This window comes from Globicephala melas, chromosome 15 (assembly GCF_963455315.2).
Source record: "Globicephala melas chromosome 15, mGloMel1.2, whole genome shotgun sequence".
NCBI lineage: Eukaryota > Metazoa > Chordata > Mammalia > Artiodactyla > Delphinidae > Globicephala > Globicephala melas.
The window spans coordinates 64913270-64928049 of NC_083328.1; the positions used below are offsets into that span (position 1 = coordinate 64913270).

General features: G+C 37.9%; 1 protein-coding gene across 9 annotated transcripts in view; it reads left to right on the top strand.

Moving 5' to 3' along the window:
* Nucleotides 1-14780, top strand: part of CTNNBL1 (catenin beta like 1) — a 192051-nt gene that overhangs the window by 13679 nt on the left and 163592 nt on the right. The gene's annotated exons all lie outside the window — the stretch shown is intronic.

The window sequence follows — 14780 nt, forward strand, 5'->3', positions numbered from 1 at the left end:
ACATATCTTTCTTCCCATTGGACTTTGAGTTCCTCTAGGGCAGTGACCAGCTCAGTACCTGCTGTAAATACTCAATGAATGTCTCTTGACTGAAGAAAGGAAGGAACAAGGGATGAATGAATGAAGCAGTGAATCAGTGATTAGGTGGCTGAATTTGGGTTTCTTCCAGGTATCTTTTTATGTTAACTCTTAGCACCTCCACAGTTGTCTTCTCTTTCTTGTCTCTTACATCTTGATGGAGAGGAGATTAAGCTGTGTTTGTGAATGATAGTGGCCCTAGTCATAGGAGACAGTGGGTTGGGTGAAACTTGTCTTAAATAGCAGTTGATGATCTTGATAAAAGTCCGATTCCAGTACTTTAATAACCCAAGAGTTGACTGGAGTTGTTTTAAAGACCAGAGCTGTCTCTGACTCCAAAACAAGAGATTAATCATTTATTAGCCAGATTTATACTAACTCTATTGTGAGACATAATTGCTGTTTTCTCTTTACCCAACCTTATAGGCAAAAGATAAAACTAACAAGGTTAGTTTTTATTTCATGTTGGTTATATCTGGCACACGCATTTCCATTTGATTTTTTTTCTTAAACATTTATTAAGTACTTTTTCTGGGTTAGGCACTTCCTCGCTGTGAGAGCTTTTTCCAAGGATGATCTCAGTGTGTGGTGATTTGACCAAGGTCACACACTGGTAACAACAAAGTTAAGTGTCTGACCACTAAAATCCGTTTTCTCCTCCCTGCACCATGCTCCCCTATAAATGGGACTACTTTACCATCATTTCTTATGTACATTATGTTTTGTACAGGCCTGGGACACATATGGGTTTCTAAAACAGAAAGTGGTAGAGCTGCTAAAAGTACACTTAGGTTTAAGTAGCCTTGGGAAACAGATTAGTAGTAAGCACAGAAACCAGTTAAGGTGGGGTGATTTCCCAATCACATGGTCGTAGGTAGTATGGTGCCCTGGTAAGAGCAAGAGCTTTGGGCTTAGATGGACTATTTGAGTCCTGTCTCCACTATTTTCTAGCTCTTTGACCTTAGGCAGTTCGCTAAGCAAGCCACTACCTGAGCCTTGGTTTCCTCACTTGAAGAAACAGGGAATGGTATTACCTACCTGGCAGAGTTGTGTGAGGATTGAAAAGATAATGAAATGTTAATTTCCAGGTATATAATAAGCACACAGTTAATGGTCATTGTTATAAAGCTTGGATAATCGCTTGGTGAGGAAGCCGTAGGAAGAATTCTTCATGGTTTCTTTAAATCTTGCGATTCTCTGACCCCAGTGCCTCCTGAGAAGCTCTTTGTAAGATTTATATCTGACTTTGCCTATTGAGGCCCATCCTGGCTTATTAATGCAGCTTTGTTTAAAAGAGGTGACCGAATTCCCTTGTGTACAGGGTTTTCAGCCAGTGACTCTCTGATATTTAATATGTTTACCTGAATTCTCAAGTTTCTAAGTAATTTCAGTCTGAGACAAGTGAGTAGGATTGATGTCAGGCTGCTTTAACACAGGTGTTATAAACAAGATTAAGAGGTTGTTGAAAAGATACTGGTGGAGCTCTGGGGCTAGCTTTCTAGAATCATTCTAAATTGACAGCTAATGGGTAGTTTGCCTTGATGGCTCTCTCGAGTTGGTTGTAACCAACTAGAGATTCACCCACAGAGGAAACATGCTTATGAAAATTCACTTTGCTTTCCTTTATAAAAAAAAAGTAAAGGTATTATAACATGTAATGATGTCTTTGCATGATGCAAAAAAAAAAAGTTGTCTTTACACTGTTTTAAGGTAATTTTTTTAAAGGCAGTCAATTCTTAAGTTTTTTTGATGCCAAAAGCCTACCAAGCTTCAAAGAAAACTTTAAAAAGGAAAGAGATGGTTCAAAACAATTATTTTATTCTACTATTTATTTAATTTGTTTCTGTATAAGACACTTACTTAATTATCTTAACCCTAGGTAGAGTTTCTTCCCACCCAGCGAGGTGTGTGTTTTGGCTTATCTGGTCTATTAGATGCTATTGCTAGGAAATTGAGTACCCTAAAATGTTCTTGGAGTGAGCAGTTATTAGTTTGAAATCACTTTGAAGTCAATTTTATAGCCTTCCTGAGAGAGCTGCGGTGGAGATAGAGCTTGTAGAGGGGATTCGTAGCGGGGCAAGAGGCTACCCAGGCTACCAAAGAATTCCTTTTGATCATATTCCACATGGCCAGGTGGTCAGGGTGCCTTCTGTTTTCTGGGCGGAGGAAATATTTCTGACTCTAAGAATAATTCATTTACCATCCTTGTCTTTATTGGGAACAGAGGTATTTTGCTAACTCTAGTGGTTTGTAAAGCTTCTAGAAATAGTAAAACCTTTGGATTGAGGAAAATAAAATGCATCTTAGAAGAAAACAGACATGAAGCCATCTCTTTTCATTGTTTTTGATGGACTCATCAACAGGCATGTACAGATGCCATAACACTAGATACTTCATTCAAGCCGAGAGAGATAGGTAAGTCGGCACTCTAGTGCTGGAAATTGTGTTGTAAAATCGTGCTACATTTTCAGACTTTAAAGTATTACCCATAATGTTGAAAAATACTCTTTTTAACAAGATACTCAGGGTAAAGTTTCATGTGAGTTCTGTCTTCCTTGAAATAAATGTGGCAGCTATTATGTAACAGACTTACGTGGATAAGTTGTAAGCTTTAAAAGGAATAATGGTAATAGCTGATGTCCTAGGCTCTAGAGATCAAAACCATGTTGGAACCCTTAAGGAATTAATAAGCAACTGTGAAAGACCTAGATTTTGTAAATAAATAACATGACTCGTTTCTCACGTATGATCTGGTTCTCACTCATTTATTCCCAGGCCATTCAGCATGCTCTGAATATTCCGCCCCTTCCCATTTTCTCAAAATATCTCCACTTTTTTCTTTCCTGTCTGTCTTCTTGCTAGTATACACTGCCCTGCCTCCCCACCACAATCACTCCTGCTGTTTGAAAGAGGAATGCAGTTTTGAGTCTTGGCAATGACCTTAGAGGCAACTTATAGAAAAAGTAGTTAAAGATTTTCTTCCCCACTTTAGTGTTAATGGAATTGTGCATTGCTAGAGGCAGTAGTCCACTGGCTGGAGACGTCTCTGTCATCACGATTACGTGTAACAGGTGTGCCATGTAACTTGCAAAGCCATTGTGTGGGTCTGCTGGCTGCTGAATGCATACTCCACCTCCCCCAGCCTCTGTGACATGCACTTATAAAATATCTAACCTTTGTGTTAGATATTTAAATAATAAAGTGAATTTCTTGTGTCTGAGCCTTTGGAAATAGTTTAAATAATTTAAAATAGCTTTGCCATATTAATTTGTTATTTAATGTTTAAAGATTCAAAGTGGACTGGTGTTCAAGGTGGGTAACCCCTGGGCTCATTGTGGGTTCCCCAGATGATCTGGCGGAAGGAGTTTTACCAAAATCTCCATATAGACAGATGACAGTAAGCGCTTCTGGTCAGTGAGCTTCCAAACAGGCAAGAAGCAACTACAGAAAAGAGCTTTCCTGGCTAACGGCATGGGCAGAAAAGTGGCAGGAGGGATTTTGGTGTTGGTTGAACGATGATGGCAGCAGGGAGAGATGATGCAAATTATGCCTTTAGATGATAGTTTCTGAAGTTGTGACTAGGGAAAGCTGACTGGGGGGTTGTGTATACTGCTGCTGTAAAAGTGAGAGTTAGATTCCAGACCCAGCTCTAGGGCTTCAGGCTCATCCTTGAGTCTTAGTTTATTCATCTGTAAATTATGAGGTTGTATGGATACACTTTGTCTGAATCTGAGTTTTACTCCTCTTACCCTCTGAATATCACTTGGTGCCATCATTAGAAAATTTACTAAGCTATGTAGCCCAGGGTGGCATAAAATGATTAAATATGTAGATAGAACACATAGAACAGATGAATTCTGCCTGGTTGCAGTAATCTAATGATCCAAGAAATTCTGAGAATATGCATACATTGTATACATTTGCTAATAGTGATTATGATTCTTGGATAGTTCATTGGTTTATCTGCCCTCTTCCCTTGTCTCTCATTGATTTAGCAATGTGGGTTAAGTACCTGCTGTGAGCTGGGCACTGTGGGGTGCTGAGGTGTTAGCAGCAAGGGTCAGATCTCAGGGCACCTACCCTTGAGGACCTAGCATATGACTTAGTAGAGGAGATGGAGATTTATTAATGCACGTGTTGTGTGTTGATGTGATACATTGCTGAGGAAGCTCAGAGGTCTTACTGGAGCATTTGGATGACTCCTGGAGAAGGTGGCCTTTGAGCTGGAGTTTAAGGCTGAGTAGGGTTTTTCTAGCTGGAACAAAAGGGGAAAGGAAGGTGGTCTGCTCTTCATGGTAGCACTATACGTGCTTACTCCATTCCAAGGCATCATTTGAGTAACCGAAGGTGACTCTTGGGTCCCTCCCTAACTCTTCTCTCATTCCCTTATTGGTTTTTTTCTATGGCAAGGTTTCCAGACCCTGTACTATCCTGCTCATGCAATATTGAGATTGTAATGCCTCTTTTCAAGTGTGGTAGCTAACTCAGCGCTACGGGACTGTAGTCGAATTAGATGTTATGCTTCTAATAGTGCACCCTTAATATGCCTTAGATTTTTAAAAAATTAAAGTTGGCCATCCTGTTGAAAATGACATTAACTAAAACCATCAGCTGTTTCCTGAATGAATTATTTTTAAGTCATATTTCCTCTGGCAGGGACTTTATTTGCTATTTTGAATTTAAACAAGGGACTTTATACTGCTCATACTCTTTTGGTTTAACCTATTATGAATCTATCTCTCTATACTACCATTCACCCACATTTCTCCGTCTGCCCACTTGAGTGACTTTGTGAAAGATCTTGTTGAGATAAAGGTACTCTGTAGGTATTGTAAACCCTTAACCTTAATCAGCAGTAACCATATCAAGGGACTACAACCAGTTGGGCATGACTTGTTCTGCATGATTCCCTGCTAGCTTCTAGTGGTCTCCTTTTTTTCCCCCCCTAAGTATGTGCATAACCATACCATTTTGCCAAGTTTATTTCAGATCATTTTTTAAGAAATAAAATATTATAAATACAGTTGAAGTGTCCTGTGTACCCTTCCCTAATCCCATTTCATTGTGTAGCCGTCCTTAATCCAACTTCTTTATTACCCTTCTTAGAAGCCATCACTATCCTGAATTTGTTGATTATTATTCCCAGTCATTTTTTTTAATGATTACTGCTTATGTATGCATCCAGTGATCATTGAAATTTTTTTTCTTATTACAAATATGCTCCAGTGAACATTCTTTAAATATGTCCTTGTGCATATGTCTGAGAATTTCTCTAATGTGTATACCTAGGAGTAGAACTGCTGGGATAGTCATAGAATGTATGCATCTTCAGTGTTACTAGGTATCACCAATTAGCTCTGTACTCATTTACTCTTCTATCAGCATGTTTTAATTTGTTTCTCTATATCCTCACTAACACATGATATTGCCAGATTTTAATTTTTTTATTTTTGCCAACCAGATGATATTTCCTGGTTTTTATATGCATTTCCCTGATTTCTAATGAGACTGGGTCCCTTTTTACATGCTTATGGGCTACTCAGTATTTTTTCTTTTGAAATCATAGTTATGATTCTATTCCTTGTCAAAAGCTGAAAAGTCTGTTGTATATATAGGACTTTGTAGTTAGCTGTCATTAAAAGAAATTGAATCCTAGGCTCTTTTTTCTTTAAAGTGCTGTATCTTTATTTTATTTAATCTTATTCTCCCTTATCTTACTAAAGACAATCCTGTGAGGTAGCAGAGCAAGGGCAGAGCATTTTTTAAATGCAGTGCTGGTAAGTCAAATGACTTATCTAAGGTCATGTGACTTTTAAGTGATTCACTAGCACCCAGATTTTTATGATTATTGGTCCACTGCGCTTTGCATTGTATACTGTGTTGCTTTTTTTAGGTCAGTGCAGTTCTGTTGTTCTTGGTTTGATGTCTAATATTCCCTCCAACACCTAGTAGAGTGATGTTCAGGTTCTGTTAGCTCAGTAAACACTTCCTGAGTGAATGAGTGAATGATCATGGTTCTGATGTAGCTGACAAAACATTCATAATGTCTGTTAAAATGGAGGTAGTTTACCTTACAATGATTTTACAAGTATCTGCCTCTGTTAGGCTTGATAAAGAAACAGAATCAATATTCAGCTTACTGATGCAGCTGTAGAATTAATCAGAGAAAATGTCAAAGTAAATCATGAATGCTAAAGAATAGTTTGTACTTCCAAAAAAGAAATCTACACACCCTTTGGAAACGAGATGGATATATATTCAGGCTTTAACAAGGAGTAAGAATTTTTTTGGTAGGAAAAATTGATTAAGTAGTGTCTTCATGACTAGTGATTTAAATTATAAATCATATTCATGTTACTTGTCAATCAGTCAGATTACAGATCATAAGTGAGATCTTTGGTAATGTTAATTTTTGATACATTGATTCCCCCTCACCTCCCCCCCCCCCACTGTGGACATTGGTAAAACCCACATTCTCCAGTAATTACTGTACTCTTAGTACCTGTAATTTTTAAAATTGGGAATTAATAAGTACATGAGGGTTCTGTTTAATATTTGCAATGACTTTGCTTGGAGATTTTGAGGAATTTTTGGTACCTGGTTTTTCTTCCAGATAAAAAAGGTGGCATATTGCCATGATTCTTGTATAGGCATAATATATAATTATGTATGAATATCTGGAATTGCCACTCAGATATTTCTTTTTTTTTAATCAATACATATTTATTGAGCATCTATTTTCTTAACATCTTTATTGGAGTATAACTGCTTTACAATGGTATGTTAGTTTCTGCTTTATAACAAAGTGAATCAGTTATACATATACATATATCTCCATGTCTCTTCCCTCTTGCGTCTCCCTCCCTCCCTCCCTATCCCACCCCTCTAGGTGGTCACAAAGCACCGAGCTGATCTCCCTGTGCTATGCGGCTGCTTCCCGCTAGCTATCTATTTTACGTTTGGTAGTGTATATATGTCCATGCCACTCTCTCACTTTGTCCCAGCTTACCCTTCCCCCTCCCCATATCCTCAAGTCCATTCTCTAGTAGGTCTGCGTCTTTATTCCCATCTTGCCCCTAGGTTCTTCATGACCATTTTTTTCTTTTTTTGTTTTAGATTCCATATATATGTGTTAGCATACGGTATTTGTTTTTCTCTTTTTGACTTACTTCACTCTGTATGACAGACTCTAGGTCCATCCACCTCACTACAAATAACTCAATTTTGTTTCTTTTTATGGCTGAGTAACATTCTATTGTATATATGTGCCACATCTTCTTTATCCATTCATCTGTTGATGGACACTTAGGTTGCTTCCATGTCCTGGCTATTGTAAATAGAACTGCAGTGAACATTGTGGTACATGACTCTTCTTGAATTACAGCTTTCTCAGGGTATATGCCCAGTAGTGGGATTGCTGGGTCGTATGGTAGTTTTATTTTTAGTTTTTTAAGGAACCTCCATACTGTTTTCCATAGTGGCTGTATCAATTTACATTCCCACCAAGAGTGCAAGAGGGTTCACCCACACCCTCTCCAGCATGTTGTTTGTAGATTTTCTGGTGATGCCCATTCTGACTGGTGTGAGGTGATACCTCATTGTAGTTTTGATTTGCATTTCTCTAATAATTAGTGATGTTGAGCAGCTTTTCATGTGCCTCTTGCCCATCTGTATATCTTCTTTGGAGAAATGTCTATTTAGGTCTTCTGCCCATTTTTGGATTGGGTTGTTTGTTTCTTTAATATTGAGCTGCATGAGCTGTTTATATATTTTGGAGATTAATCCTTTGTCTGTTGATTCGTTTGCAAATATTTTCTCCCATTCTGAGGGTTGTCTTTTTGTCTTGTTTATGGTTTCCTTTGCTGTGCCAAAGCTCTTAAGTTTCATTAGGTCCCATTTGTTTATTTTTGTTTTTATTTCCATTCCTCTAGGAGGTGGGTCAAAAAGGATCTTGCTGTGATTTATGTCATGGAGTGTTCTGCCTGTGTTTTCCTTCTAAGAGTTTAATAGTGTCTGGCCTTACATTTAGGTCTTTAATCCATTTTGAGTTTATTTTTGTGTATGGTGTTAGGGAGTGTTCTAATTTCAATCTTTTACATGTAGCTGTCCAGTTTTCCCAGCACCACTTATTGAAGAGGCTGTCTTTTCTCCACTGTATATTCTTGCCTCCTTTATCAAAGGTAAGGTGACCATATGTGCATGGGTTTATCTCTGGGCTTACTATCCTGTTCCATTGATCTATATTTCTGTTTTTGTGCCAGTACCATACTGTCTTGATTACTGTAGCTTTGTAGTATAGTCTGAAGTCAGGAGCCTGATTCCTCCAGCTCCGTTTTTCTTTCTCAAGATTGCTTTGGCTATTCGGGGTCTTTTGTGTTTCCATACAAATTGTGCTATTTTTTTTTCTAGTCACTCAGATATTTCTTAAAAACATGATAATGATATTCCCTTACATTGACATAGCACTTTATAGCTTACACAAAACCTCTTTGTAAGATGTTTTAACCATCACAACAACCCTTTGAGTGGGTAGAATTTTCTGTCTCTGATGACTCTGATCCCTAATTATGAACTTTGGCTGATGATAGTTGCAGCATTAGAGATTGTGAGTTTTTTCAGTTCTGATGCCTTAAGCAAATTTGCAAGGGAGCCCTGATGTTAACTTTGGCAGGTTTCATGCCTGCAAATATTGATTGAGCCAGAAGCCCTAGTTGGAAAATGTCACCAGTGAATGTGCAGCCAGCAAAGGCAAGGGAAAACTCATTACTGCAGCTCATCTGTAACTTCTGGGTCAGGCCACTCACTACCATCTGGTAAAAATGAATGTTTGAAAACTCCTTTTTATTCTGACAAAATGTAATCAGGTGAGGTTAACAGCAGATGATTTCTGAGCACTTCGTATTAGTTAAAGCAATCCATCCACAAGCTTGGGTTTGTGACATTCCATATGTCTAATCACCTGAAGAGGTATCAGAAAGCTTTGAAATCCCCAAATAAAGGTAGGAAGGAATTTAATTATGTGTACACCTCCCTTAACTATGTTGCATACATTCTTCCCATCTCATATTGAAAGTGTTTATTCTGAAAAAGAAAAGGCAATGAGAGAGGAAGAATGAAATAGGATTACTGTCTTAAAATAATATAAAGTGTTTTTTTTTTAAATGTGAGAGTGAGATTAAACCTATTTTATATTGCTTTAAGGAGAAAGATTATGGACCGGGGAAGAAAATTATTAAGTTGAAATGTTTCCCCTTAATTGAATGAACTGTCTGAGTGATCCAGAGATGGAGGGAGTGCAGTTTAGGAGGAGGTTAAGTTTCTGGTCACCGAAAGTGTTAGGAAACCCCAGCCTGTGCCTAGCAGAAATATTTTAAAGGGTTTTCAAACCTCAGAAAGATAATTGAGTTAAATCAAGGATTCCTAAAGTCTGGATTGTCTCTAGTGACTCAGAATTATTGCAAGAGGTTTTAAATCCAGATATACTCAAGCATTTTCTGTAGAATGAATCTCAATCTCTCAAAATCTCTCTCAAAATTAATCAGTCTCTCTTTTTCTGTTTCTCCGTGTCTTCTCTTCTCTCTCGTAAATGTGGGAGTTAAAAACACAAATTCAATGAAAAGTATTACCAAATACATAGAAATGTATTTGTTTGTTGTCATTGTGTATTTTCTCAATTACTGGATACTAAAAAAGTGCAGCTGGGGTGGGGTCTGTCAAATATTTTGACGTTAAAAATGGGATCCTTGTTTTAACACCTATTAATGGTCAACACCCTCTCCAACCTTGAGGTTCTTTGATTTTAAGTCAGGTGTGTCCAGGAGAGATACACGTATTGTCTTCTGTGGGCTAAACTGTGTTTAGCACTTTAGAAACATTGGCCTTTATGTACATACATATATATATATATATAAAACGTCTGTGTGAAAGTGCGGGTTGTTCCTAGTTTATAGATTGAGAAAACTCAAGCCTGGAATGGGTAAGTTACTTCCCAGGGCTGCTAAGTAGAGGGACCAGGATTTGAATTTAGGAAAATCTGACTCCAAAATTCATTCTCCAAACAGGATATCACCATTGCACACAGGTTAGGAATGACTAGTTAGTATAGCGAAGGAGGAGACAAATTATATTGGGAATTAGAAGGCTTATATTATTGCCTACCACAGACAAGGTGCTTAAACCCACCGAGCTCAGGTTTCCCTATTTCTGTAAAAAGAGGGATAAACTAGATTATCTCTTTCAGCTCACATTTGAGTCTTTCCCATTGTTTGATATTTAGGAAACAGCACTTTATGCCCCCACTTGGAAGGCCCTTTTCTGAAGATATGTGACCTTCTTGATGCTAGGTGAAGAATTCCTGGTTTATTATAAAGTTAATAGAAGATTTCCTTTGAATTTTTCCATTTCCTTAATAAAATTGAACATATTTTTCTTCCATTAACATGAAAGTACATTTTATGAAAATTACTCCACTTCTTAGCCAGGTAACATGGAATATTGAGCTATATTTAGATGTTCCCTCGCAGTATACATCTACATTGTTATAGCCTGGTACAAATGTGCTCTTCACATTAATAATTGCACTGTGTGTTTTCATAATTTATCATAATGATACCATTATTGCTTATTATAGAAGTCCCCTTTCTTCTCCCCCACCCCCAAGTCTAATTGAGGTCGAGACAGACCATAAATGCGATAATATAGATTGCATGCTCAGAGGAAATGGGGTTGGTTTCATAGTGGAGTTTTAATTTAGGATTCGTTCTGCTGATGTAGCCTCTTCCTATGGTACATTACTTTGAGCCCAATATAACTGCATTTTCCCACAGTCCCTCATTATAGCTACAGCTTCTCACTGCTTTTTAATTAAAAAGGGGGGGGGGAGAGAAATGAAACCTAAAGCTTAGGTTGGATATTGTCTGGGTATGCAGGGACTAGTCTAGGCAGATTGCTTATTTAATTTTTTAATTCTTTCAAAGCTTTCATGGAGATGTCTTGATTTCTATTTCTAGGGGGATGGGTATATATATCATCCATCATACACACACAAACACACACAAGGCATCAAGATTTTTGGAAAGTAAAGACATATTATATGTATATTCTTGGAGCTTCCTATAAGCTTTGAGCAAGTGGGAATCCTTTGTGTATCCTAGAAAGGGTACCAGCTGTGTGGTTGGATGGTGGCAAATGCTTAGTGAGCATTTATTCCGCTCGCCACCTATTGGGAATAAGGCAGGGAATGTAGAAGATTGTAAAAATCCTTAAAAGGCTGATGTTCTAGTACATCAGAAGTTAAGAGTTAATCATTTTTCTGCTGTGGGCAGCAGAAGCAGAGAAATGACTTTATTAAGAACAATTTCTTTTGTCATTCCTTCATCTTGAGGGATTCCAAACACCTTTCAGATACCAAAACAAATTAATCTCTAAAGGTGACTGGTAAGACTGGCTTAATCCTCTTGGGATTGGTTGTGTAAAACGCAAGGAGAGCTCAGGCCTGAGCTGATGACCTCCCTGACAGGCTGTGAGTGCTGCCTTTCTGGATCCAGAGTCCTTTGTCTCTTCTGTAGTGAAATCAGTTCGGCAGTTCCTAGGTTCTTCCCCACTTACATATTCTTGCTTTGTTTTGTATAACTGATCACTCTCTCAGTGGTGAATACTGGTAAATATAATCTAGAAGTTTATTTCTGGGGCAGGGTGTTGTTAGCTTCACAGATTTTAATGGGGATCTTTCACAAATAGGACTTCAGCTGTATATGAGTCCCTATTTCATTCAGTGTGGCCAGAAATCCAATTTCATTTTGACATTATCAGGGAACAGGAACCCCTCAGATGAAAATTCCCTAAACCTGGGATGTCTAGTATGGTAGCCACTCACTGCACATGGCTGTTGGGCACATGAAATAGGGCTGGTTCTGTGTTGAGATACACCACGAGTGTAAAATACATCTACCAAATTCCAAAGACTTAGTATTAAAAAAAAAAAGTAAAATACTTCATTAGTAATTTTTTATATTGATTACATGTTGAAAAGGTAATATTTTAGATATATTGGATTAAATAAAATATTGAAATTAATTTCATCTGTTTCTTTTTTTGTTTGGCTGCTAAAACAATTTTAAATTATATCTATGGCTTGTATTATATTTTGATTGGACTGCTATGTCCTAGATTGTTAAGCCCCTTGATAGCAAAGCAATGTTTGTCTTTATGCCATGTGTCCCCAGTCCCCAGCACAGTGCCTTATATATAGTTGGCACTTATTATATATTTGTTAAAGAAATGAATTTTAACCTTTATTATTCAGAATGGTCAAATTTCAGAAATGAGTAGGAACTTCTCTATTTGGAGGGTTAGTATCTGAAAAAGAATTGAGAGTTGAGTAGAGAAGTAAAGAACAGAAGTTTTTAAAATTTTGCCTTGGGAGAGAAAAATGCTGAAATAAAATATATTGGGACTTTGGGAGGCTTATCCATCTGTTGGAGAGGGAGGTGGGAGCTGTTATGTTTGTCAAGGAACCATGTCAAAGCATCCCAGTGGGATGGGTTCTGCTGTGCTCTGCTACAGAGTTGTCCTCCATGAGGGGAGCTAAAGCCGAATACCCTGTATGAGGGGGAAGGAAATTGGAGATACAGTGGCTAAACCTAAAGGTTGCCCTCTTAGGAATGTGCTTAGACTATTCACAAAGATTAGCAAAGCTATCTTGTCTCAAGAATCCGTTCTAGCCCTGTCTATCCCTGTGTCCCTATTTAGACATTACCCTAATGGAAGCCTGGGACTGGTACTAGGCCAGGCTGATTACTTGAGGATCCTTCAAGCCTTGGAATTCTTTAATAAATTATTTGTTGAATGAATGGTTTAACAAATATTATTTTAACTTGCCTAACGTCTTGTATGACTTATGTTTATATGTTCTTGCCTGAAAGTCCCTCAGATCTGTCTCAGCTAGGGTCCTGGAATCATGGAAATTGGCAAACTTCCCAGAGATCAGTTTCAACTTTTAGAAGGCACCAGGTTGTCTTTGCAAGAGTTTATTAAAGGATCTCAGGCATCCTGTCTCCCTGCTTATAAAATAGAACTGTTAACTACTTCTCATCCCCAGAGATGGGGTGAAGATTAAAAGGAGTGCTTTAAGTTCTGCAGAAGGAAAGTGCTATTTCAGTGGAAATTATTAGTGGTAAAAATGAAACTCCTCCCGGACCTCTGAAATGTTTGTTTTACAGAAGTGGATTGGAAGATGTGTTCAAAAGAGACATTGCCATTGTTCTTTTTTTTGCATTTCTTAACTGTGGCAGTATTTAGCTTTCTCCTTTTAATTGTGGTCCACTGCCTTTTCTCTCTGCGCTGAGATAAACAGTCCAGAAATCTCCTCTCCGTGGAGGACTGTGGAGCTCATGCTTTGATTTGGCTGCTGCAATAGGCTCACACTAATCAGAACCGCAGCAGGGCTTGTTTTAGGAGCCTGAAAGAATTAGTGCTCCCAGAGGGCTGAAGTTCCTTACCTGCTGTGGCGCTACCTAGTTTGAAGCCTGCCCTCCTTTAGGAGCAAGCTACCTCCTTCTCCTCACATGAAAACCACCACCTCCTTTTTTTGTACTCTTTGGTTACTGGCATGTTGATTTCCTTTTTCTTTTTCTTCTTCTTTTTTTTAAACGTGTAGACTAGTAATGATGACAACAGATTTTTGTAATTTTTATATTTATGGAAATAGAGTGTGATCATATGAAATTTTAATCCATCCCAGGGAGACTCAGGAACAGAGTGAAAAATAGCAGGTGGTACCCCACAAACCGAATTGTCTAATGTGAGTTTTCTAAGCAATGTCGTATGCTTAGACTTACTGAAGCACCTGGTATGTGGAATCAGCAGGGTACATGAATATAGAGGGGAATGCCTTTGTACCACTCGGGTAGCAGAGTTCAGTAACAGTGTGGGTTATAAGTCACAGGGTGAGATGTGTATCATGTATAATAGAAATTTGTCTGTTATCACCAAAAGCAACTTAGCAGGCTGGCAGTGAATATAGCATTTTCTTCACTTTGGTAGTAACATACCACATTGTACCTAGCACACTGTTGGTGTGTGCAGTTATTGTAACAGATAAAGAAAAGCTCGTTGAAGAGCCTAACACAAATGTTTTGTGTTGGGGAAGACAGAATCATTTGGATTAATTAACTCATAGTAATAATTTTATATATTTGTTTAGTATTGTTATAGTTTACTGTTCTTTCACTACAGTTTGCCACCGTTTGGGACAAACTTCCAGTTATAAGGTAAATAAGGTCTGGGGACCTAATGTATAGCAGAGTGACTGTAGTTAATAATACTGTATCGTATACTTGAAAGTTGCTGAGATCTTAAATGTTCTCACCATCAGTGGTGGTGGGGAAAGGTAATTATGTGAGGTGATAGAGGTATTAACTAACCTTATTGTGGTATCATTTCACAAAATATATATGAATCAAATCATCATGTTGTACACCTTAAACTTGCACAAATTATATGTCAGTTATATCCCAATAAAGCTGAAAAAAATTTTTAAAATACACACAAGAACATCTTTTCTGAAGTTCACAGGGAGAAAAGGATGATAATCTCCACTTGCAGATGAGGAAAGTAAGGCTTAGAGAGGTTAAATGATGTGCCCAAAGTTGCACAGTAGTAACTCGAGCTGAATGGAGATATTGGGCTGTTTGATATCTAGT